The 27,319-nt window shown below is 37.8% G+C and overlaps 1 protein-coding gene across 5 annotated transcripts in view; it reads left to right on the forward strand.

The window, feature by feature from the left end:
* The window catches only part of NCOA2 (nuclear receptor coactivator 2), a 189,290-nt gene that overhangs the window by 77,667 nt on the left and 84,304 nt on the right, over positions 1-27,319 (forward strand). For 2 of the 5 annotated variants that reach the window (XM_086885505.1, XM_086885514.1), the window contains exon 4: positions 21,659-21,740. The exons of the other annotated variants lie outside the window; for them this stretch is intronic. The gene's annotated coding sequence lies outside the window, so the exon portion shown is untranslated. The remainder of the gene's footprint in view (positions 1-21,658; positions 21,741-27,319) is intronic. 5 annotated transcript variants of the gene reach the window in all.

A 27,319-nucleotide genomic window follows, 5' to 3' on the forward strand; every position in this document is an offset into this window, starting at 1 on the left:
CATGGCTTAGTTCCTACCCGGGCACAGGCGATGAAATGTGCTCACATTGCACTGTGTTTTATCACTGACTGAAGGGATTGGATCGAGCTGTGTTGTAAAAGAGGACAGTAGGGCCAGTCAGCTTGTTGCAATGAATGGATTGCTCTTATTCGTGGAGGAGTATCGTCCAAACAGTGGCCTCTGGGCCAAGACCAGCCTACAGGAAATTTCCATCTGCTCTGCTTTTTACCAAAGGAGATGGAGAGCAGCTTTGCTGCAGCAAATGCTGCCCAGCAACTGGACTGCATTGGAGGCATGCCACAATCCAGTCTAGAGGGCTGGCTCTGAGGGAGTGGAAGAGCCTCCCTTCTCCTGTGGTCTGGTTTTATTTCCTTGATAATACCTTGATAATATTTCTAGGATGGCTACTTGCAGCATGTGCTGGCTGGCCAGGTTGGTGACTACCCCAAGGACAAGGAAGTGAAGTCTGTGAGAATTAGCTGGTGGGAGGTTCTGCAGCCAACCACTGAAACAGAATTGCCAACTCCTTGTAATAGATGACCTCTTTTAATAGAAAACCACATCCTTTAAAACACTTCATTAAAAATGCCCTTATCAACTACAAGCTCCTATGCCATATAAAAAGCACCTTATTTGCATAGGAAGTAATTCAGATTCAAACTTCTAATTGCCATTTGAGAAGTCAAATAGTAATTTTTGAGTGGATTTTGATATTATCATTTTATATTGCCTTTTAGGAGAGCTGCAAGATTAATTTGAGACTGTGACTATTAAACCTGAAAAGAATATGGGAAGATGGGAAGCTCTGTATATATATAAAACAATAATAATATTAATAAAATGTATAAAACTGTATGTGTACTCTTCATTGTCATGCAGTGGTAGTCTATAAAATTTTTATTATCCTGAGATAATATGCATATCCATTATATGAGAGCACTGAATACCTTTTTAATCTGTGAAGATCATCCAAAGCAAATGCTTGTAACAATTGTCTCCACACTTGGTTGTATGTTTTTATCATCATAAGGTTAAATACTAAATTAAGGTTTAGATTTCTGTATGATTTATAATGTTTTGTCTTCTTCTTTCAGATTCACTGTTTTAAGAATTTTCACACCTAGGAAATCATTGGGCTCTTGTACTAATGAAAATGGTTCAGGTGAAAATGAAGCAATAGAAGAATCATGTACAAATTGGTTGGAATCTTTAAGATCTCAATATACTATAATTCAGTCAGCTGATGGTAGAAGAAACTTGTTACTTTAGTGTATGTGTATTTATAGAAACAATCTGGATTGCTTAATTCCAGTACACTCAAATGGAAATAGATGCCTGGTTGTAAGGAGTTACTGCAATTGGCCTGGTCTCTAATTGTATAGCAGAATTGTTCTTAAATAATACTGAAAGAAAAAAATTCTGCATCACAGATACCTCATGTCATTGCTCTGTGGACCTACATAAAATCCTGGTACTTTTAAATTCCCCTGAGCCTCATCAGGTTCTTGTAAAGTTTCTGGCTCTGGCATGAAAGTTCTCTTTGCTGGAGACAGATTGTTTCTCATTATCAGGAATGGGGCCCATATTAGTGAACTAAGCACATTACCAAGATCAGTGTTAAACTCTCCAAATTGCCACAGTAATATAAAGAGTAATATAAATTCATGCTGAGTTGCAAACTTTCTAAAGTCACTTTTTGCATTGTAAGAAAAGTAGAAGAGATGCACAAATTTACATAAAACACTGAGTGGTTTTATAACATTTCCATGCTACTGGATCACCTTGGGGTTTGAGTCAGGTTTCCTGAACTCTCAACTTCACTTCTTCAGTTTTTTCATGTCCTGGTAAGTTGTTGCTCCAGTTGTTTGAGCTCTGCTTTAGATCAGACTGTTCTGCCAAAGTGAAAAATTTCCCTGTGTTGAGACATATTGTAGATACCTCTGGGTACCTTCTGCCTTCCCCTCTGTGTTCTTAAGAATCAGTTCTGTTGCCTTGTCTTTGTTTCTTCTTTTATACTGGGCTTTTTCCACTGTTCATGTTGCTGCTGATAAGCTGAGTGGAGTAGGTTTCCTGTAACAGCATCCATCTTGCTTTCCCCTGGGCGAAAGACTATTCGCTTGTTCTGGCCTGGATCATAGGTGATATCAGTCCTGTTAACAGATGTCTGAATGCCGTGTGTATATGTGCACACAGTTGATTTATTTTTTGTATTTATGTATCTAATATGTATAAGAAACATGTCTGCTTGTATAGAATCCTGTGTAGTATCTAATAGCTAGTGTCTGACATATGCCACCATGTTTGCCAGTTAGATAAATCTCTTTCATTGCTTTAAAATGTTGACTTCTATTTTGGTTTTTATTTATCTCTCTACAAAAAATGAAATATTATTAGTGCCTTTTTCTGTTTTCCAAACATCTCATTGACTTAGACTGACAGTTTATGGAAGTAATATATGACTTCATGTATAACATTCTAAAGAGATATGCTTTGCACATCTGAGGTCTTGATCTTTGCTGTAAGAGCTTCTAAGTCTTTGGTCTTTGCTGTACCAAAGAGGTGAGATGGTAGACTGGTGTTTCCTTAAAATCTACATCTTGATTCATTTATTTGGGGTAATTTTTATTCTGTCTCTTAGTAAATGATTTGACTTCATAACTATTAGAATTTTGTATGTGAGCATATTTTATTACCTGCTTGGAAGTGGCTTAATGCTGTTATTTGATTGATTATTCTCTGGTTTATATTACTTCACTGATTGCAGTGGCAAGGGCTGGTTTATATTCTCTTGTTACATTTACAAAGGGTTTAGCAACTAAGAGTCAAATGTGAAATGGAGCAATATAACTATTCATGCAAGTGCTGACTTGTGTTTATATTCTTGAAGACTGAACACACTTGTATAAATTCTAGATTAAAAATAATTTAAAACATCAAAAATCTATCACAATTCATAGATTACTCTAAAATACGTATCTGTGGAAAAGTATCTGGTTTTATCTCATATTGCAAGTTAAATGGGGCCTGTGTGTCTGTTTTTCTTTAAAGACTGTCTAGCAAAATGTACAAGATGGATTTAAATATTGTGGTATTACTTTTAGGTGATCTATTAGTATAGCTAGCTGTTTAGTTGGGTCCTTCTAAGTTAGCTTTCTGTGAAATAGTAAGAAGGTCAAATATTCTCCTTTATTTTTAATCTCTTTTCCTATAGAAACAAGGTTCGTGGGGTCACATCGTGCACTTGTGTAAATGCACACACATCCCTTCAACTCCCCTCATTATCTTTGGTGATCTTATTGCTGATGTTGATCACATTTTTTGGCACAGCAGAGCTCTTGAAATTCAGATCCCACAGGTTTTGTGAAAATAAGAAGTAGCTGAGTATAGGTGGAACCACCTAAAGGTGCCCTGACAGAGGGAAAGGTTGCAGCATGAAATAATCTTATTAGTTGTCTGGGAATCCTAGTGATGGGAAAAGAGACACTTTAAACAAATGTCCCAGCTGTGGGAAAAACTTCCATCAAAGCTTTCACCTTTCTAAACACCAAAGTCAACCAACCAGGAGGTATAAATCTGTGGGAGATGAGGCTTAATTAATTCTCTTGTTCATGAAACTGCTTGTTCCCTTGATAAATACTACTACTACTAATAATAATAATAATAGTATCAGTAGCATAAATGTTTCCATGAATATTTTTGCATACTTTGTTTTTAAGGTAAATACATAGGAATATTCTTATGGCGATCCTAATTTAGAGAAACATTTTTGTTTTCATTATGAACATTAATTTAAATGTTTACAAAATGTCTTCTCTCCCTATTAGTACAAATTGAGCAGTTCTTTCCCCTTACTTCTAAAATGACAGATACTGTGAATGCTTTCCAGCTCTGTTTTGCATGAGGTTCTGGATTTCAACTAGCCAGAAATGCTGGAGAATTCATGGCTCTATGATTGTGCTCCAAGGGAGTTAACTGGGAAGAACAAGGTCGGTACAGTACGCTTACTGAATATGGAAATAATAATAATTACAAAGCTAACCAACAAGAAGTGTATTCTTAATAAAATGTGTGGGTTTTTTCAGTGTAATCATATGACTATATAATACAAAAATTGCTTTGAGAGTGGGTCAAAGATTACACATAGCAGAGGCTTGTGTGATTGGTTATGAACAAGCGAAAATAGGGTAAACTTTTGACCCGGCAGCAGCAAATGGAACTGTGTAAAGCACCTACAGATGGCAGGATTTAACATATAGTCGGTCTCTCGCCCTTTCACAGCAATTACGATCATATTTCAGCAGGCACTGAGGGGAAGGCGCTCTGCAACTCTAATACAGTGCGTCTTTGAAAGTTTTGAATATGCAATTGCGTTTTGTTTTTGTAGGGCCATCAATTAGCTTAGCAAGAAGAATTCCACTTTTGTTGCTCGTGTTTGACTTGACGAGTTCCTGACCAGCATGCTGAGTCCATTTGGAACAAAAAAATCATTTGAACAGTCTAAATAATTTCGATAATTCAGACTGCAGTAGATTTATTGCTAAGCTTGAAAGACTCAGTGAAAGTTTTTATGCTGTTGTGCTGCTGATGCAGGCTTGAAGGGATGAGGAGAATGTGGTTCCAGAGGGCTCTGGGAAAAAACACTCCCAATCAGCTCCTTAGGTTCTTGTGTAAATTCATGCATCTTCCTGGTTGAGTTTTAAAGCAGTTTAAAGTTTGCAAAATTTAAACTTCAAAAAGTTTAAATTAAATAAATAAACTATTTTGTTTATTAGCTAGTTTATTGATAATAAATCAATAAACTGCTTATTTGACACGACTGTGGCATTTAGATAATTCAGTGTCTTTTGGTTTTGTTGTGCCTATGAAATATGTGGCAAATTAGAAGAAGTGAAAGTGTTGTGAATTAGAAACCAATGATTGCCCATTTCCTGTAAGCTCTGTCAATTACAAAATCAGAAGCCCGGTTGCAATTTTGGCACAGACTGATAGTTCTGAAGTCATCTGAGCGCATTTTGTGTAATTCACCGCCTGTTGGATGTCTGTGTATCTTGTGTATGTACGTGTGCAGACTTCTCCCACCATTGTTTTTTCTATCAGGCTTTGAGGTATCGGCATTTGGGAAAAGAGCGAGTTACAGGAGGCATGCTTCCTCCTAGTTGTGATCCGGCCACTATCTCCCTTCCCGTCTCTTTGCATTGCCTTCTGGCCTGTAATCCGATGCGAGTGCCAGATGTGGGGAGGTGGAGCAGAAGCAATCCAAGCTTTTTAGACCATTTCATGGAGGGGGTTATTTTATTATATTTGTGGTTCACAAAAATTTTCCTTTGGTTTTTCAGAATGACTTCTACGGAGAGTAGAAATTGCAAGCATATGGTAGTATGCTAAATAAGATACTAGAAAATGCTCTTTGGAGGAAAGGAGAATTTTTAAATACTGATAAAGCGTGGTTGGTTGGATTTGCTTTTTTTTTTCCCTTTTAAATCATGCTGAAGCTTGCACTGTACATAGACTGCTGGGTGTAATTCCATTTCTTTTTGGAGATGGATTGTATTCATTTTAGCCATGCCTGTACCTGCAGCAAAGAGCTGCCGCAAGCTTTAAGGCACTTGAACGGCTCAGTGACTGCTTCTACATGAGTTTCATCTGGTCACACAAGATTTCAAAACTTTTCTGGTTGTTAAAATGCAGTGGAATGAGAACTACTCTCCTCAAATGTCAAACGGCACACACTGTCATAGATTAATTTGTTCTACAGTTTTATAACCCCCCTCACACACAAAAAAACCCACCACCAAAACAAACTTTAGGTCAGTTAGAAATCCTACTGGTGCATTCCCCTCTTTTACAGATGAGCAACTTTCAGATGGCCAGGTTTGAGTTGCTTGCACTCAAAATTTGCCTGGACCTGTTATGTCACAGATCTTCGGAGTGGGCTCACAGCCACAAGTGCTGTCCTGTACTCCCTGTGGAGCCTGGGCTGGGGGCATTAGAGTGGCCTTTGCCAGAGATAGTGGCTTGGCAGGGTTACCCCACAGACATCATTAAAACCTAATTGAGTAACTTTAATATAAAGATAGTAGCATAATTTTTCAGTGTGAGGTGGTTGTCTGTTGTGTTCATGACTTTAATGAATTAAGGCTTCTTTGCATGACAGCTATTCCACCTGAAGTTAGGGGCAGTTATTGTCAGCTCTCTGCCTCAGAAGTGCCAACTTCATAGAGGTATTCTGAATTTGTTGCACTTGCAAAATGCGAAAATCAAAACAAACTCTATAGAAAAAGATTATTCTTAACACATGAAGTAGAAAAGGAAATGAATTAAAGAGGAGGGTGTAATACTTGAAAAAGAAAATGGTTTTCAGAACCAGAATATCCTGAGTTTTGTCTAGTTATATTCTTGTTCTTTTTTTTCAGTAGAAAAAGGTATTGAAGCATTATTACTGAAATGTTATTATTGAAACATTATTGAAATATTATGGGATTATTCCCACAGTTTCACTGATTAAAATAGAAATCTAATTGAAGGATGTGCACTTTCCACAGCTATTATGTAAATATCTAGTCTTGTATCCCAGTACCTGAAATATCCTGAACAATTATAGTTACCTGATGAAATACCCTGTATGCTGCTTTAAAATGTAAAACCTATTAACACGTCAACCAAACTGGGGGGTATATTAAATCTGTAACAATGACCTGTGCTTTATAATGCCTGCATATTCTTCTTTTATTTCTGATCATTATTTCTTGCCACAGTATAAGAGAGATGCTCATATTTCCTAATCATTGCTGGAAATAAAATAGTTAAAATGACTCTTCTAGTATTGCTCAAAGCTGAGTACGAAGGTTTCCATTATGAGTGGCACAAAAAGTTCTTATCTACCCTTTGGTAAGTAGGTGAAACGCCTGTGTGCAATAAGGGTAAGCTCAGTTTCCTTTTAGTGTTATCTAAATACCTAATTTAGTTTTCCTTTGTATGTGCTCTGAAAGAGTAAGTGACAAAAGCTGTCGTTTCTTAGACCGCACGTTGCGTACAGATTCAAGTCGTGGGCTTTTTCTGCCTCCAGAAGACAACTTCCCAAACCTGGTGGAGTCTTTCCTTGTTGTCCTGTATCGAGGTACTGCTCACCTGTGTCAGTACTTGAGTGGTTTAACTTGGGCTTGAAATTGGTGTGACAGAAGGGCATCATCACCGCCATACCAGTAATATTTAGGTTTCTGCAAGTGAGCTGTTGTCAAGGGAGTATTTTGGATATAGGGAAGTTTTTAAGTTGCCAATAAACCATTGTATAATCATTACAAATAAAGTAATACAAAGAATATAGTTTAATATGTAGTATAAAACAGCTATTTCTGTGCTGCTTACCAAGCTAAGTGCTGGCTGTGTAATTGGAGGATAAAAGCAGTAATTTTCCCATACAGACCTAGCTAAAAGAACATTTTTTTCTTGATACATTTAAGTTGCTAGTGGAAACGTAGACAATGTTCAGTTTTAGATCTGTTTTTTTTCCCTCCCCACAAAAAGTATCTAAATCAAGGTGAAATATTTGTTACAAGAAAGTGTTGAATTCGATACCTTTTATTTGTAAATGTGGAGGAACTCTGCAGGTCTGAGATTTTTTCTTATCCTCACCCAAGCTGTGAAGATCTCTGGCTTTGCATAATGTCTGTGACATGACAAATACCTTCAAAATCAAAGGAGTAACTGGGCACACTCATTTTCCGTAAGACATGGGAGTTTGGTCAATACATGCCTTCAGCAGAAGAGAGGGAGACAGGAACATGACATTTGCATCCCTGTTGGCTCAGGGAACGGTTTTGACCTCCTGACAGTCAATCCTGAGGAGCAGTGGGATCACTGGTAGGGTGCAGATTAGTGAAAGCTGATTGGCACCAAGCACCAACCCTTCCCCATGTTTGCAGACGTGACCACTTACAGCTAATAAGCTTATAATAATTTCTGCTTAAGCACAGGTGGTGAAAGTAGCAGTGAAAAAAAAGGTAAGGAGCTTAAATACAGAGAAGATATGGGGCAAATTGTGATGAAACACGTGCAGTGTGTGGTAATTGTCCCTCACCTTTTGTACGGAGGCTTGTGTTTATCCCAGTCCTCAATGCTGATACTCCTGTTTGTACACTAGCTGTAGGGTAGGGGAATCAGAGACTCAGCTCCAACAAGAAGTATTGCTTATCTCTCTGTTACATCAAATATTTGTGCAGTTGGGCATGAACATCAAGACTTTTGAGGGTTTTTTGTAAATCTTGGGCAGGAAATTATTCATGAGGGGCACATTTTGTTGTCTGTCTGAAGGATTCCACATGCACAGAGGAATTGAGGAATGTATTTTGTTTGGTCTTCTGAATGGTTTTGTATTTTGAAAGCTTAAAAAATTCTCTTCTCTAAGCCAGATTGCTTTTCTGATTTGAAAATAGCACATGCCTTCCTGCCTACTTTGCATTTGTTACCTAAATGAAGTAAATTCAGCTTGGAGAGGCTTGGGAAGAAGAGAAGGATTTAAAATTATTTCCTTTCAATTAATCCCAGGAAAATTCTGGCAAATCTGTCTTTTCTTAGTGCATGCTGTATGTCTTTAAACTCCATTTCATTCTGATCTCATAGACAAGTCAGGATAGGTTTTTTCCTCCCCATGATGGTAGTTCGATTTTCCAGTAACTAGGTTTTGGGTTTACCTCATTTTGCTACGTACAGAATAAGGAGTGTGTGTTTTATGTGATTTCTTTTTTTCTTTTTGAAACCTAACTTTATGTAAAGGAAATATTTCAGTGGTGGTGTCAGTTAAATCTAGCTTTGAAGTGCTGACCTTTTATGAAACAGTGTTTTGCTACCAATTGTTATAAGCCAGTAGTGATAACAGGGGTGATAATTTTTTCCCCCTGTAAAATATAAATCTTCGGTTTGTTTAATCATCAAGTTATTAGAAGAGAGTAAGCTCCCTCTGTGGCAGATTATAGTACCTTCTTTCATTGGGGAAAAAGAAACAAACACAAGCAATACAAAGAAACAACCCAAGGCTTATTTCGTTGTTATCTTCCTTGGCTAGCACATAGGGACCTTGGGTCCTACTACTGCTGCGCTTCAGAGGGCAGTTGAACAGATAATTTGTGCATGTTATATGCTTCTCAGCATATAACATAAGTTACAAGTTCTCAGCAGTCTGAGACAACATAAGGACTCCATCCTGGAAAGTAAAAAACATTCTGAGCTTACTTTTAGAAACACTTGTACATAATCTTTACGGTTAAGGCCATGAATGGATCCCTGTACTTAATGTTAGGTAAGGCAGTTCAGAGAATTGCAAGACTTAAGTATTTAATCCAAAGCATTATTGCTGTGGTGTTAACTAACAAACTGTCTTCCCAGTGCTACATTCTCACAAATGTTCTCATATTTATATATGAGTTTGGAGTTGTTTTCTATACAAAGCTTTTTGCATATTTATTTTTTATTTAAAATATTTTTCAGGAGTTAATTATTAACATCAGGGGAAACTTTTTTTCTCCTTTTTTTTTTTTTTGCAAATGAAAATAAAAAAGAGTATTTACTAGAATAGTTAATGTGGTTAGTTCTGGTTTACATACCTTAAGTCCTGGTATTCCATCTTCAGGGAACAGTGCTGGAAATAGAGTCTGTCTTTCTAAAATGTATTATTTTTTACTGTTCACCTCTCTGTACAGTTTTTATTGTAGTATACTAGAACTGCTGCTACCTTTTCAGGTTCAGTCTGATAACTGATATGGTCTACAAGAAAATCTCATTGTGGAGGAAGACAGCTTTGTTTTCATCCCCCTTTAGCAGATCCTGACAGCTCTGCCTATGAATCCAGTGCCCTTTCCAGAATGCTTGCATAAGATTATTCTGGAGAATTCCTGTGCTATCCTGCTACCACATCCCTAGAGTTAGTAATTTTTTCTCCATTCTCACCCAAGAATATGTTTAGATTTTCTGTATTCTTCAGAGATAACATCCATTATGCTTTCTCACAGGTTTAATTGAAGTTTAAGGCAGTATCTGGCTGTTTTTGTAGCGTCCCTGTAAGTTGCAACCTGAACCAAAAAGGCAGAATGCCTGATACTAACCACTTAAATACACCTGGCTTACTAAATGACCTTGAATAGGTAATTTTATGTCTCTCTTCATCCTGAGATCCATAAACTTCCGATAATAAAACATATATCCACCTTTGCAAAAGCTCTTTGAAATCCATGACTAAAAGGTATCCCATAAGGTCAAAATATGAATTATTTATTGCTACATGACATGCACAGCATGCAGACTGTAAGGTTATAGATATCTTGTCTGTTCCTTTTTCCCCCTGAGAATAAAAGTCATACCTTTGCAGCTCTACCTAAAAAGTGTTCATTGTATGAAATCTAATATAATTTTATGTGTATGAGTGTGTGATAATATTGAAACTTTGGTTTCTCCAAGGAATTGGTTTCAACTGTTAATGCTCAGCTTAGTTTTTGAGGTACAAATGTAGTTTTCAAAATAATAAACATTTTTAAACAATTTTAAAATAAAGAATGAATATGAGAAGACCAAAAAAGAATAGTAATTGGGTTTTGGAGCAAGCAAATTAGAGTTTAATGGCATCAAAATTGTGGTAAAGTTGCTACAGGGTAAGAGACTTAGTTACGGTTTGTGCTTGTAGCCATTTGTTTTCTAATTGACATGCCGGCAGTAAAAGAAACAGATTTTTCTTTTAGTATGTTTCCTAGGATTTGTTGTAGGTCCTGTGTTCTCTGCTTACTGCTTATATTGTTTATTTTATTAGTTTAGGCATGTTATATGTGTGTGTATGCATAACTTATCTTGAACATATATATAGGGAGAGGTATAAAGCACACAGAAAGCAAGAATAGGCTTGTTGGAAGAACAAGCCTTCACACTTCAATGTGAACATTCTCAACTGCACTTGGAAATCAGTAGGTAGCTAGCACAGGTTTTCTAGAACTGCTGTGCATGTTCTTGCTGACATATGCTACTTGAATAATTTGGTTTCTCTGTAACAGTTTTGGCCTCTGAAAGAGTGTAAGGAATGGTCTTCAGTGAAGCACACTTAAATTACTTAGAAACGAGATCATTAGCATAAATCTCAAGTATTTGGCCTTTAATTCAAGTCCAAATATTAGGTCAAATTTGTATGCAGATAAATCCAGAAGAGATTTTAACTATTTGCAATAGGCACAAACTTCCTAGTGCTGACAACAGAGGCAAGAGGGTTCTTGCACAGGTTTTAAAGCTCCTCTTGGAGATAAGAGCCTCCTATATACATTTGCTTCTCTTTAGGATAAAGGGCAGTTTTACACCTGAAGTCATGTCCAGTTGGAAATATTGGGAGAATGTTACTAGAAATCAGATTGTGATGGCAAAGGGAAGCAGTGCTATTCCCAAGTAGGAGCTTTTTCAGAAAAATGTTTTTAAAAATTACGTTTAAATATATATAACAATACATTTAGTTTAGAAGACTGTACTTTTAGACCATAGTAAAGTGTCTGGTTAAAAGGAGCCATCTGCTTGGAAGTATTCCATTTATGTTGCCTTCTGTATTGGTTCTCTTCCATTACACTTCAGGCATTGTTTTTCATGGTCTTTGTATTTCTTGGGTACTTGAATCTAGCCCTCCTCACAACTGTAGAATCTGATGTCTTGGCTAGTCTGATTTTTCTTATCTACCCACCACTCTGACTCTTAAGAAAGCTGAGGTACTGTAGGCTATATATTCATAAAAGCAATTAATCTAATTTACATATAGCAGAGATATTAAGTGAGTGTGATGTATTAGAATTTGCAGGGGTACTGTATCATGGAAGCTTCCTAAGAACCTGAACACTGAATAGGTACTTTGTCACTTCTTTCTCCTTATCTGTCTCAGTAATCTCCGTTGCAAATACAAATGTTACTGTCAATGTTATGTAGAGGATACTCAGTTCTATTTCCTTTGCTGTTTTTTCCCCCCCTTCTATTATGAAATAATTAAAGTCATAAAATAATATTGAGACTACAGGATTTTTTATTTTTTTTAAACTACACTTCCATAGAGTAGAACAGCACTGTAGACAGGAGCTGTAGTCTCATTACCTGCTTTTCTAAAGTTGAGGTATTTTAATTGGCCCTGTTACTTAATTTCCAGCATATCATTCATTGCTTCCACTGGGGGCTCTCCACTGTTGCTCCTCTCAAAAAGTGTTCTCACATGTTCCCCCCAGTGCCCACTGTATGTGCATTTATGTAGTACTGACAGACAGTGTATTCAGAATTGCATTAAATACAAAGTCTCCAGGCAGCAGGTAATTTAAGAAATTGCATCTCTCTCTTGGCTGATAGGGACATGGATTTGCCTTTCTTTATGTTTCTCAACATTGTTTGTAAAATTTATTTTACTGCAAATATCTTTTCCTCTTGATCTGGAAGGGCTTACATTTCTAGAATGTCATCATTGTATGTTGCACCCCCACCAGTGGAAAATTTAAAAAGTGGAAAATGTGGGATTTTCTTTCCAAAAGCCTTTCAGAGAAAAAAAAAAAAAATCCTTCTGCAGCCCTCTAATATCTTAGCTTTTTTTGAACAGTAATGTCAGCAAGCAAATGCAGTGTCAAAAATGCTTATCAAGAGAATCACACCAGTCTGAGAACAAAGCTCCCTTTAGTGTTAATTCATGGCCTCAGTTCACTTAAATTTCATTGTATCCACTCCTTTCAGGCTCTCTTCTGGGAGTGAAGTGATTGTCCCTGAACCTTGAATTAAGTTAGAATAATTTTCAAGAATATGAGCGGTTATCAGAGAGTCTGTGTAGCTATCCACAACAATAGTATCCAAACCCCTCAACTCCCGTAGCATTATGGAATCCTGGAATACTTTTGGTTGAATGTGGCTTTACAGATCATCCTGTTCCAACTCCCCTGCATGGACAGGGATACCTTCCACTAGACCAGGTTACTCAAAGGCCCATCCTACCTGTCCTTGGGCACTTCTGGGGATGGGGCATCCACAACCACTCTGGGCAGTATGTTCCAGCATCTTGCCACTCATAGTGAAGAATTTCTTCCCAGTATTTAATCCAAACTTAGCCTCTTTCAGGTTAAAGCCATTTCCTCTTGTCCTGTCACTACATGCCCTTGTAAAGAGTCTCTCCTCAAGTTTCTACTAAGTCCCCTTTAGGTACTGGAAGATTCTGTAAGGCTTCCTGGAGACTTCTCCAGGCTGAACAGCCCCAACTCTCTTAGTCTGTCTTTATAGGAGATGTACTCCAGCCCTCTGATCATCTTGGTGGCCCTCCTCTGGACTCACTCCATCAGATCCATGTCCTTCCTGTGTTGAAGGCCACAGAGCTGGATGCAGGACTCCAGGTGGGGTGTTAAAAGAGCGGAGTAGAAGGGGAGAATCACCTCCCTTGACCTGCTGGTCACATATGAAATAAAGAGAAAGTCAGCCTTCCCATGTCCAGGACCCTACATGGCTTTACCATTCAAAATTAGCACTGCAGTGTCATCTGCAAATCAGTTGATACAAATGCACATCACAAAACAAAGTCGGTCTTGAAATATTTCTTAGCAAGTAAGACTGGATTACTTTTGGACAATGGTAGTGACCAAGTACTTGGAGTTTAAGGTGGCCCTGTTGGGGCATCCTGCTTCTCAGGTGGAGTTGTAGTTTGGAAACAGAGCACATCAGTTCTCTCACAGTTGCTTTGACTGTTGGATTGTGGTTGTATTTCTGACTTTTGAAGGTAAAATATGATATTATGTCCAGATTATTTCAAATAGTCTCTGTCTTTGTCATACTGCCATTAAAACTGACAACAAAATGGTGGTTTTTTAGTTCTTTTTGACTTGGTATGTTACTTGCCCTGCCTGTTCTCTTTAGTTTTGGGAAAGAGATTGCACAGCAGAAAGGAGAGTTAATTTAAACTTGGCTGATTTCTTCTCAAAAGGATATTTGCTTCACTTAAGACAAATGGCTTAAACAATATTATATATTATTACATTATTAACTTGGAGCTTAGAAAATTTAGGTTCTTAAGAACCTGGGACTGGCAATTTTTTAAAATCTAAATTACTCATAAGTCTTATATTAAAGGTTATTTGCTAATTATTTTAAGAAATAGTCCTGTGAACTGTCAAGTACTGCTTTTTCAAGATGAGTCATGACAGCCATGTGTTTGAAAGATAAAGATGGGAACCTCTTTGCCAAAAGGAAAGCAATGAAATAGCCATGTTTTCCTCCAAACTTGACTTTTCTCCTCATTTAGCTGACCTGGTATCTTCTTGTGCTTCAGTACAGCATGCTTAAATGCAGTCTTTGAGAAAATGAAATGCACCACCCATATTGTTGATATTTTGATTAAAGTAAGATTTTTGAGATTGCTTTTAAAATTTAAAGTGTATAAACATGATGTGGGTCACTAATTTTACATTGAGGGAAGATCTGTCAGGCCTGCTATTTGCAGTTGATAGCAGTTTTAATGTGTCTGCTTATCTGTTTTGAGAGATTATTTGACTTCTTCATACTGATGTGCATTATGACATAAATGTGTGTGGGATTTGCTATATGTTCTAAATATTTCAGATTAAAATGGCCAAGTTGTGTTCTGCTTCTGATCTTTTCCCTTCAGTCTTAGACAAGAAACAACTTTGCAGTTGATTTTAGGGATAACCTAGTACAAAGTAAAGTTGCAAACAGATTCCTGTTTTGGAATTCAGTGTGTTGAACTTTTAAAAAGTTAACAGTAGACCCAAGTTCTGACATGTTTCCTCTTATCATAGACTTAAATATTCAGTGCCAACCACACGGGGGATTAGTTGACATTGTGTAGCATTTCTGCTCAGAATTAAGTCTCTATAAGAATTGTCTTGTTTCTACTGTAAATATTTACCTGCATACCTAAATTTTATTGCTTCTTTACTTAAATGAAATGAGTATTGTCTGACATGCTTTAAAGGTGTCATTTGTTATTACTGCCACTTATAGCAAACCTGCACTTTTGTATGATAAGTGAGAAAGTCTAGTTTCTGTTGAACACATAGCTGTTATTATGTTAAATATTCCTTAATACCTTACATTCAGTTATTGCTGTTAAATTGTCACAAAGGTTGTGAGTTCTTTTCCTCTTTTATTCTCACAAGTGGGATTTCTAGTTTCTGAATTTACATGATACTAAAGTTAAATGCCAATTTTGTCACATCTATCTGATTATAAAAATTAGCATAGACCAATTGTCCTGAACTTGATATTTGTTTCATAGCAGAATATTTAATTATTTTATTGTAAGTCAAATTAATTTCAATTGCTCCTGCTTTTCCTTTTACTTTTTGTTTTATTTGATAGGCTGCAGTCTCTGGCTTTTAGTTTTCTCATCAAATTGTGCCAGCTCTTGTAGTTCTCAGGAGTATTTGTGCTTGGGCTCAGTTAAGTCTCATGGTTCTGTCGAATACTGATGGAAATTAGCACTTGAAATCTATTAATAGAAAACCAAACTTTCTTCAGTTTCTCTTCTGTACTTCATCTTGCCCACTGATATTTTGGATGTTTAATAATACCAAAATTTGGAGCATGACCCTGCTTTACTGTGTACCACATTCTGAGTGGTTAAGGTCAGTCATCAGTGTTTGCTGTTGATTGTCGCCATTCACCACCCAGTATCACTAAGTGCTGCTTCAGGTGCTTGTTAGAATTGATGGGAGTGGATGATGCAATGTTAAATTAGCTTATTATTTATTCTCAAATTTGTAAAAAAACAGTTCTCCCTGTGTTCCAGTTTCTCCCAAGTGACACTAATTGTAATCAGTAGCATCTCCTTTCTTCATTGAGGTCTCTTGGAAGGATGCGAAAGCCCGGAATTTCAGGATCTGCAAGATAGAGTCTCTGTGCCTTTCCTGCTTGCTTCTTATGGGAACTGGCTTTTCAAATGCAAGGCGATGTCTGCAAGTTAGAAGCTAGCAGTTAGAAGACTGCTGAATGTTGATGAGACATGAGATTTTTGTGACTTCCTGGGAAATGTTAGTCCTCTCTTAAAAAAGAGATCTGGGTGCAGAGACCTGAGTATTTGTCACCAGGTATGGCAGAACAATTTGCTGTATCGTGAAATAAAAGATAGAGGTCCCACTTGCATTAAACACAACAGCAAGGTTCTTTTTCAAGGGAAACACAGGCAATGTATCAAATCTTGCTGAGTTCACACACTGTTGCTGTTATGGCCAGCTGGAGTGTTACACTGTTCTGCCCTGCCTGGTTATCAGAAACCTTGAAATTTTACCAAATTCTTTAATCTCTAATCCTCTACTTTGATTTAGTCATATGATGTAATTTAGAAATATTTTATTTATAGATAAGACTACATGAAAGAAAACCTGCCTCATCCTTGGATTAATTAGTATGGTTTTGTTTTGCTATTAATAATAAACATTTTCTTGTCCAAGTTTATCTAGTTTAAACTTTTGTCTAATTCAAATCTCAGCCATTGAATCGTGTCAGCAGTCTGCAGATTTTGGGAACCTTTTACTATTAAATGTCCTTAGAAGTACTTCTGTTTTGAGATGAGGTGAAATAGAGTTTGAGCTGATTTTAAAAATACATTCACTGGAAGGCACATTCTGTAGAGCATAAAGTAATTTATTTTTAAAAAATCCCAGACTCTTTATAACTTAGCTACATTCTGTTAAAAATGCATGGTAGCGCTAGATGTTAATACATTTATGTAACATATTGCGTTAATACAACATTTTTTTTCTATGCTCTAGTATTTCCATTCTGGTTCTGCTTTTCTCTGCTTGCTAAACTTCCTCTGCTGAGTTCCTCTCATGTGGCCTCAGCACGGATGGAAGCAGCTCATGGTCTTGAACTTTTTCTCAGTGTGTTGAGGCACATTTCCACCAGTGAGCACCTCTCTGTGTATAACCTACAGACAGCACTGACAAGCATTCTGCTTCAGAGGCTTTGGGCAGGGCAGAGCAACCTTTTTTAGCCTGCAGGAGGAGAAAGAACTGAGCCAGGAGCTGACCATTTCCAGATTGCACTGCAAGAACCCCTTTTTCTTCTCTTGTATCCCTTCTTAATTAAAGGCATAGGAGTGAAGCAGTAGAGATTAAAAAAAAATAAAATAAAAAAGAAATCCTCATCAACTGTTACTCAAAAATTCAAATTAACCATAGTCAACAAACTTGTCTTAAAAAAAAAAAAAAGAGCACAATTGTCAGTGGACATGCCCATACAGAACTTAATTGCTATATATGGCACACACCTCAGTATTGAATTCTCCAGTGAGATGTTGCAGATACTTGCACATGGAATGCTCTGAGTGGATGGCTGGGTGTGTGTTTATGAAATTTATGAGGGCTTTGATGAGCTGTCTTCAAGAAGCAGGGACACTTTATGAAATGAAGAGAGAGAAGAAGTCAACAATTACATCTAAGAGGTTGAGAGAGGAAGGAGTGTCTTTTCATTGCCCTCGTATGGACAGAAATCAAAAGGTTCTTAGCACTGTAGGTGCATTTACTGCTAATACAGAGACTGACTGTGAGCAGTGCCAGATGCTACAAATTCCAGTGATACGATTTCTGTGCCCTTCAAGAGGAGATGTGAAGGTCAGAAAAACTAGATTTATCTACAGTAGTCTATTTATTTTTCATCAGCTGGTAAAAGGAAGAATCCTAGTTTTCAATTAGGAGTTTTCAGTTAGGAGTTCCTGAACTTATAAAGTGTCAATGTCATTGACATTAAAGTCAACAGGTTTTCAGTTTTTACTTGAAAAGCCAATTTTTTTGTTAATGTTCAGTTAGAGGAGTTTGAAAAAAAATACCTAATATTTGAAAACTTTGTGTTTGCATCTGTATTTATTGAAATGTAGCACATGTAAATCACTATACTGTCTTTGTTCTTTATCTGAGCAGTAATACCCTTATTGTGCATCGTAGCAGTCAATCCTAATAGTTTCTGGTTGTTCTCTATGCTGGTGCAGTGCCCTTCCAGTCATTCTCTCAAGGAGTGAGACTTAATGCTGCCCAGTCAGCTTTCCTAAAAGTCAGTGTCCTCATACCTTGGATAAAGCCTAGTGAGTCAGCTTTGCAATCTTAAAAACACAGATTGAAATGTCTTGTTATTTTGCAAATGAAGGCTGTTACTATAGCTGTCAATTTGGGTACCCCTTTGGCTACTGCAAATTGATAGGATTGAAGGGATTGTGTGAGTGGAATTGGATCCTCCTGAGTATGGTATAGAGAGTGAGAGAAAGGATTAAAAAGTTACATTTTGGAATTAGAAAGACTGAGAAGGTGTTTTGAGATGGCTTTACCAGTCTTTGTCTTAAGTGTGAGTGTTTTACAGGGTCAAAGAACACCAGATTTTTGTTGTATGTCCTGTCTGCCTGATTCACTCTTTCTTAAGAAAAAATAAAGAAAGAAAAATAAACTTTAAAAAAACTGTGAAATGCATGCAGTGAAGGCAGTGTTCTCTTTATCAGTTTCATTTATTTGAACATAAATTGTAAATGTTTTTGTGAAGCTGCATCTTCCGCATGTCTACTGCAAAGTCACCTGTGGCTGGGCAAAGAAAATTAAGTATTAATGAAATATATTTCTTTGAGAAAAGTTGGGTGAACCTCTTCTGCTGTGTAAGGTCTGTGTCTTTCCCCAACATGAAGAAGTCTCTGATGCTAGAACTAGTTTTGAATGTCACCTGCTCATCCCCAAATTAAGTGTAGCATTCCTGTGAAACTATTCAAAAGGTAGCAACAACTCTGTCATTTCATTGGAAGCATGTATTTACTGCCTGATAAAGCCAAACAGCCTTTCCTTCTTAGCTGTTGCATGCTCCTTTATTCCCATTCAGAGCAGTGTTTTCTGTCAGGAGTATTTTTTCACTCAGTTCTCCTTTCCCTTTTTGTCTAGAATTAGTCTGTACACTGCAGTGGAATGTTCCCACTTCTCCATTAGCTTTATCTTTATACTGCTCTTCACTAAGCAATTTTTTTAACAACATCTGTGTAATTTCACTGCTTTTTCAGCCTTCAGCTCCTGTTGTTGCTACAATGACTGCTGCCTCCTTTTTATTTACACATAACTCTTTCTTTAATTCTGTGATTATTTTGTTTGTGCTCACAAATATTGTTTTGACTTTAAAATTCTCATTTTGTGATTCCTGTAAATATTAGCGAGATAGTTCTAGCTATGGTATCTGACTGGGATGCTCCCATTTCTTATGTTTTTCTTAGATTTGTACTTCATAGGTGGTGTTTTGTGTGTGTGCATACTTGTGAAAGCTCATTTTCCTTCTGGTGATTGTCTGTTAATATATTTTCTTGAATATCAGAGATGCCCTCCCTAATCTTCAGGTTTTGTCCCATTAGTATCATTTTCCAATTTAACCTGTATGCTTGATGCATCTTCTTTAGATAAAGAATTCATATGGAAAATGCAAATGAGATAAATTTAAGATTGCAAAGCAATTCCTGTTCTTTTGGGGTGAAAGTTTTATGTAACATCAAATAATGTTCATTTTGTTTACCCTGTGCAGTGTAGTGCTTTGAGAAAGAGGCCTGGGGAAAATAAACCCCCTCAATTTACTGTGAATATGTTTTTCTGCTGAATATAGTCTCCTTATGGAACCAGATTATTTCTTGCTGGACTGAGGATCTTTCTCACAGGTTCCCTCTACAGCATGGAAAAGAGAAAAGTAGAAAATAGGATTCACACTGCTCCAGAAGGGGCCTTGTTCCCATTTCATTTTCGGCTGCTCTGCTGCAGAAAGGTTGGGCCTCAGCTCATAACGTTGATCATAGCATTGGAGCAGGTTTCCCCAGAGCCTTGGGCAGGGCTGCTTTCCTGAGCAGAGCTGTCCTTAGGGAGAGGGGTAAACAGAAAGGGTGGTGGGGCAGCCACTATTTCTTCACAATTCCCATTTTATTTTCCTGTGAGTACAGGCAGAGTCTCTTAACATTGTTTTCCAGTTTCCTGGAGAAATTATAAGTTAATTCTCAATGCTGTCTTTAAGGAGAATGAAGTGGTGTAATGAGATAAGATGGAAATAGAAGGAATTACAGAATATTCTGAGTTGGAGGGACCCAGAATGATCAAGTCCAACCCCTGGCCCTGCACAGCACCATCCCTAAGTCACACTATGAGAATCATGCCTGAGAGCATCGTCCAAACACACCTGGAGCTTTGTCAGGCTTGGTGATCTATTTTCTAATATCTCCTCTAAAGCAAAAGGAGATAATTCTGTTTCTTGATCATACAGGAAAAGAGCAGGTACAAAGCTGCAAAAGTTGCTCTGTGAACTTGACAATTGTTTTACAGTGCTTCATCCACAGCTTTCGCAAATAGTTTGCAAATCCCAGTGATAAAATATCTGGGTAATGCTACGCTGGTCTGTGCCCAGCTGCACTGCCCAGTGCTGTCAGAGCAGGGGGAAATAAATTGGGTATGTTTATGCTGTGGGCCAGGGTAATAGGGAAATGGTGCTAATGCAGAAGAGGAAAGGCTTGTTCTGTAGTCTGTGAACTACTTAAGTGAAGGCAGGACAGAGCATTATGCTTGTCTGTGTACTTTGCCTTTTACAAGCAGGAAGCTTCTGAATAGTGAGGTGCAAACCCGCCTGGGGGTTTGGCATTCAGGAGGGAACTCAGAAGCTAAAGCTTAAGTAGGTTTCCCCACTTGACAGTGTGTTTAAAGAATGCTAAGATGTTTGTCGTAGTACTGAGTTAAAGCAAGATAAATGATGTCACTTAATATATAGAAGCACTGACACTGGAGTTTGTAGTGCAGCTCATTTGTTGTTTGTGCTTTTTTGCATTTGCTGGAGAGTTGGGTGCTGGGGGGAGTTGAACCATAGGTTGTTGCTGAGAGAAGAGTATTTATTGCAGCAGAACTAAAATTACAGGCAAAATATTAAAGTACTCTAGGGGGAAAAGAATAATTCTAGCATGCCAGATACTCAGTATTAAGCATGCTTAATATTCACTTTATACTCATATGACATGTTTATGACCAATGTGTGTGCACCAACAAAAGCACTGCTTAAAAATGCATTCACTAATTAGTTTCAGTGCAAGAAGCAGAGAGAGCCCTTATATTCCTCTTCCACATCGACAGCACTATTTGCTTTTCGATAGAAGAAGATGCAAAATGAATTCAAGTGTGCCGGGTTAGGGTTTCTCCAGGAGTCGTACACTTAAAATCAGCAGAAGGGAGGGAGGGGAGTTACTCTGTTATCATCAAGCTCTGCTAATGTAGCCCGGGTGCCACGTGACTGCAGAAAAGGCTATTATCTCAATGAAAAGGAAACTGCTTTTTAGAGCAGCAACAGAACAGAAGCAGGAGGAATTTTCGAGTACTCCACCATGCTGGATTGTCAAAGGGGGATCTCTCTGATCAGCAGTTAGGGAAGGATTAGCGTGGCCAGTTTGTCAGCTGTCATTAGAAGCAGATGACAGAGATGATAAGCTGCTGTGTGCGCACGTCCTCACTCAGCATGTGCTTTGGTTTACATCAAGACATAACACTGATTTGGGATAATGGAGAGCTGGTATTTTTAAGGCTGTAAATTTACTGGTACTTGTCTCTCTTTTTTATTTTTTTATTTTTTCATTTTTTTGGAATATTTTTCCCCTCCTGTTTTCAATAAAAAATCCGGTGTGATGTAGGAGATTTATCTACATCTTGATCTGAAGACGCAGAAAAACTAATAGGATCTACCTTCATCTGCAAAGACTGGAAGATGACAAGGTGTGTTTCTGAAGTGCTGTGACTTCATTGCCAGTGCTTTCTCTTTTCATGTATGTGTGCTTCTGTGTGCATCATTGGTGTCTGGATGTTGGGGGTGCAGGGGGGCTAGGGGGTGTTGGTTTGGGGGAGTGGGAGGAACAGCTATTTCCTATTTGAGTAAGAGAGTTTAAAGATAATGTTTCTAAATAACAATTGCAAAGAAATCGTGTAAATTCAAGTCTGCAGTTTCTGTTGTGTCCGTGTCCTGGTCTCCCCCCCACCCCCTCCGGTTTTAATGGCTACAGGTGTACTTGTGGTTTCCTGTGACAGTTTTATGGGTTTATGCGGCTAAATATACCTTTGTGCACAGGAAATATTTTTGTAAGCAAGTTTTCTGGCATCAAGAATAATGCACAAACCCATCTAAATTTTCCCACTGTCAAGAGGAGGTGGAGCCTGAGAGTGTCTTTTTCATTGCAGTAACTACTATTCAATATTCAGTAATTTATATGCACATGAAAAATTATAAAGTATGTCACAGTGAGACATTTTTGCAATAAACCTTTCTCTTTCTGACCAAGAGATTGATAGACAAAACACACTGAAATATTGGTAGTTGTTATATAACTTTCTCTGTTCTCTAATCTTAATAGTTTTCTTTACAAGTACACGATCATGTAAACAGAATGACATTCAGTTAATCTTCAGACCTCGTATTTATCTCATGGTTATGCATGATGATGTCATTAAATATCTTGGCAGTATTTACCTTTCTTTTAACCTTGGGAGGACAGCATTTAATATTGCAGATTAATTAACTAATAATATCCCCCTCAGAAAGGTTATTGGTAGTTACTTGTAGTAATGTGAAGACAGTATGCTGTCTCCCCTGCTTGGGAAGTTTTTGCAGGCTTGTTGACTTTATTTTCCTCTCATACACAACATTAAGCCCAGTGTTTCTCCTTAAATCGCAGCAATAATACTAATCCTGGACCACAAAAAAAGAAGCTAAAATTAAGTGACTGGATCTGTGAAGGAGTGCTGGTTGTTATTTCTTTAGAAATTTGCCTCCAAACTTAAGGGCAGGATTGAGAGGATGGATATGATCAGTCATTACTGCAGTGCACTGGCAGTTTGCAAAAAGTGTGTTTTCCTGGATTCGTATTGAAATAGTGGTGGGGACTATCATGCTTAGAGTTGGTTTAATAATTAACTAAATACATACAGGAAATGCCTTAGTTTATTTTATTTAGGACTTTGAAAAACTCATGCTACTTTGAGATAGGAGGGAGAAAGGAAAATATTATTTTTTAAATTGATGTAGTTTGTGTTTCAAGAGACTTTATTTCATACTGTGAGGGCAGAGCCAGAAACATAAACAAGTTTGCGCTATTTATTTGCTTGTTCTCTTTTGTCTCGGTTTGATTATTTTAATTGCAGCATAGTAACATTTTGGTACAGAGGCCTGGGGCAGGCGGTGCCGTTGAGTAGAGGCTTGAGAGCCTGTCACGTTCGCGGCACCAAATGTCGAAGCCACAAGAACAATGAAACTTCCTCTCTGCTTCTTGTGTTTTCTTCCTTTATTTCATTACAGAGGATCTAACGAGATAGTGGGGGCTGAGTAGTGCTTTCTGATATGTTGGCACTTAGGTTTTGTAGAAAAATAAATTTTTGCTGCTTGTACAGTCATTTTGATTTCCCTGATGCCTTTTAGGATGTGTTAAGGGGGGGAAACTGGAGCGAAATCAACCTTTTGTGTAGACTGTGTTCTTCAGGTGGCTCTGTGTTCTCACAAAACTCAAGTTGGGATGTTTTCTTTTGTAAGCAATTTCTTAGAGAATTCTGTATCTAGCAGATATAAAACTATCTTTGACCAGAGTAATTTTGTTTGCCCACTTTTCAAAATTATGTATACTTAAGTAGTCAAGAGGGTTACACTGGTAGTGTTCAGAAGGTGTTGCTCTTCTTTTTTGTTCCCCCCCCCCCCCCCCCCCACCACCATTTTGTTGTCATCTCTGTAAGGAAACTTTCTTGTGCAGGGAAGGAAGGTGACTGCATTGCAAAATATACCAATATTGTAAGAAAAAAAGCCCTTCTTGGAAAGTGTGAACTTGAGGTATACTTTGAAATGTTGCCTTTTCACTCCAGAGTTCTTAGAACAATTTTTAATATTAAGTGTCATTGGAAAGTCAACTATCTGGTTAGATTTTATAATTAATATTATTTATTTATTTATTTAGGCTAGTCATCGAAAATAATGAGGGAAGGTGTGAAAATCACCTTGCTTCTCAGAATCTACTGTAATAAGTAGAATAAGTTTGTTAGCACATTACAATATATAATAGCCCCATAGTTGTAATAAGAAAGCTGAGTTAAGGACTGAGGGCTGGATCTACAAGCCAAGCTGTTGGAGCTGAGTAAGTGAGAAGGGTGTTTGTAAGTTGATAATCACTGTACTTGTGAGGAAATCCTGATGGAGTCGTTTTACTGCCTGCATTTCTCCTTAGCTTCTCTTACTGCTTATCTTCATCTGTGGCAGGCCTAGAAGGATGTCTGTATTGGACTAAAAATTATTATTAACAGGGAAAGCTTTGGTCTCTGGAGGTGAGGCATAAGATGTGAAAGCCTGGGTCTTTCAGAAGTGGGCTGGTCTCAGCAGCCAGGCGTGAGGCTGACCCCTGCTTATTGCCCTGATAGCTGGAGGTGCACAGAGGGGCCTTGGCGAGGGCTGTCTGGGTGGTGAGGATACAGAGCATAAGGAACAGTGCAGGAATTGGACAAAAATTGTAAATGAAGACTCAACCCAAAAGTTTATGATAGATGCATTTAATTTGCAGTGTGTGTTGTACCATCAGGATGCTGTACTGCTGTGATTTTCCATTCCTGATAGCATAGGCTGTTGTGATTGAGCAGCACGAGATTCTCATGAAGAAACTTCTGTTAGAACTGCATGGACTAAAATTATTTTTGGTCCTTTTCCTGAAGTTTTTCCAGGTGTTCAGTCCAAGTAGTTATAAATGTGTGTTATTTTTTGCTTTGAGGCAGTGTATTGCAGACTTCTGGTCAGCTCCTTCTATGAATGTAGTGGGTGTTCCTCTCTTTAGCAATTATATTCCATTACAGTCCAAAATTAAAAATACTTGGAAATAGTCATTGATTCCTTCTTAGCACTTGTGATTCTTCTTTTCTAGAAACTGTTGCATTATGAACAAAAATTAATTCCAGTTTATTTTTACAAAGAGAATAAAATGGCTCATAACTAGCATTCAGCTTTAATAGCAGAGTAACCTTGTTTTCCTTGGGCTGCAGGATACAAGCATAGCTTTTTCAGGCCCATGGAATGATTTATGACCTACAAAAGAGAGAAATAACAGTTTGACATCTTCTTCTAGTAGACTAGGAGGAAAATCGAAGCTTCAGTGAAGTCAGTGATAAAATTCTGATTTATTTCAGTTGAGTCATAGCGTCCCCATAGAACTGTTCAATTTTCTTACAGTGTCGTTTCTGCTTTGGGGAGCTTATAGAGAGCTGTTGTAACGCTTACAGGGTGCTGCCTGTAAGCATTGTGGAGGCCAAAGGTATATATGGATTTAAGACAGAATTAGGCATCGCTGAAGATAGGTTCAGAGGGAGGAGGAGGCACAGCAGCACTGCAGCTAAGCTTGTACCACTGATTGTCAGAGACAGTGGTGTCTCTGACATCTGCAGCTGCCTTGTACCTTCTTCCAAGATACCTGCAACAAGCTTCCATGGCAGACTAGTCACAAACTAAATGTTTCTTTGACTCATATAACCGTTTCTATGAATGTTTTATTTGGTCACAGCCTGTATTCATATATATATGTGTGTGTGTATACACATAGATGCACATGACTACAAAGCTGGTGTTCATCAGATTTTATTTCTTGGCAGTTGACTAAGTAAAGCAACATTTTTATGAGTTTAATGCTTTTAAGTGCTTTAAAATGGTAATTAAACTTTCATCTTTTTCTGTTATTGCTAGTTGCATTTTTTTAGTGAAGCAAATAAAATGAAGACCGACATGAAATTTGAAGTTGTTAGTAACTGTTATGCATGTTCACAGACCAGTTTTTGAACTCATGGATGTATTAAGAGCATCAAGTTAATCACACTTCGTAAGTGTTGGCAAGACACTCGTGTGTGGCTCTGACATAATTTGGTGGCTTTAATTTTTGTGCTTAGTAACAATGTGCGTAGTTAGCGTTCTCAATAGCTTTGCCAGAAGTTTTGTGTCCATCTAGCATCTATTTATTTTAACTACAAAACTGTAATTCTGCATGTTTTGAGGTGATACAGTCTTTCATGCATGTAGCTGTATTCTCTCAAAACGCATGTATTAAATTGATTGCTCTTCCAACTTTATTAAGAAAAAAACTTTTTCTCCTTCCCAATTCTTAAACTGCTGCTCCAGTATAAATGGATGACATTGGTATGCATACCAGTATCAGCAGGAAGCACCTGCTGAGGGAATCTACCTGTTCCTACAAAAATGGGATGTGAATAGAGGCCAAACTCTCCATCTGCACTCTCCCGTAACATCCGGAACCACATCCTTGCCACTAGGCAGGCACCCTCTGGGACCAGGGTCCTGGCAAGCCATCATGGGCTGAGGAGGACACCGAGTTTTCCAGGACAGACACTCTAAATGCATTTCAGAGGCAGAGAGGGTGGGTAAGCTGTACTGGGCACTGTACTGAACAGGAGAATTTGGCTATACAATGTAAAGAAGTGGTGCAGCATTCTGAAGTTCTAGGGGGCATAGAGGGCATCAAAGTGAAGTCCAGTTCACCTCATAGAAAGCTAAAGTTACCGTCATTGAGGCCATTTGTGGAGCTGAGTACTACCATTTGTTTAACTTGCATGTAAGTATGTTTGACTTCAGACTATTGTTGACTTGCAACCCTCAGGAACAAAGCAGCTTGAATTCTTGATTCTTAATTCAAAAATTTGTTATTATACACTGTTAAATTAAATGTATGCTTATGAAAACATCTCAGTGTTATAGAAGGAAGTGTGGAGTATGTATCTTGTACATATGTGTGCAGTGGGTTATTCTTTCACCATGATAACAATATCAAAAAGTGTAGAAATATTATTGATACTGTTTAGGTACACTTTCTGCAACTCAGAGTTTTAATTCAGTGCTTGGCATTCAAAAGAATGGCCTGAAGTTTCAACATGCTTCCTAGTAATGGGTGGTTGTGTAGTAAAGAAAAATATACTCTTGGTGCTGTAGGTATGTGAAAATTGAAAACATGAGGTCAGTTTTTGATGAGGCTCCAGAGAAGACACTTAGAGTTGCTGAAGTGCAACAAAAGTTTCACTAAGGTTATGTGCTTTCAGTAAGAGTGTCTACTCTGGGGCTGAAGGAACATTATTTTGATGCCCAGGTTAGATGTGAAAGGTGGCATGCAACATGAGCATGTTTTTGCCAGAGTCTGGGCTGCACATCACACTGCACCTGAGTGTGCAGACATGCTCAGCTGGTCCTAGTGACCAGGAGGACCAATATCTCTCCAGCTGTGTGAAGTCATTGAAACTCAGATTAATAAATGAAGGAACTGAAATTCAAATATGAT

The sequence above is a fragment of the Cyanistes caeruleus genome, chromosome 1, assembly GCF_971803275.1.
Source record: "Cyanistes caeruleus chromosome 1, bCyaCae1.hap1.1, whole genome shotgun sequence".
Classification (NCBI taxonomy): Eukaryota; Metazoa; Chordata; class Aves; order Passeriformes; family Paridae; genus Cyanistes; species Cyanistes caeruleus.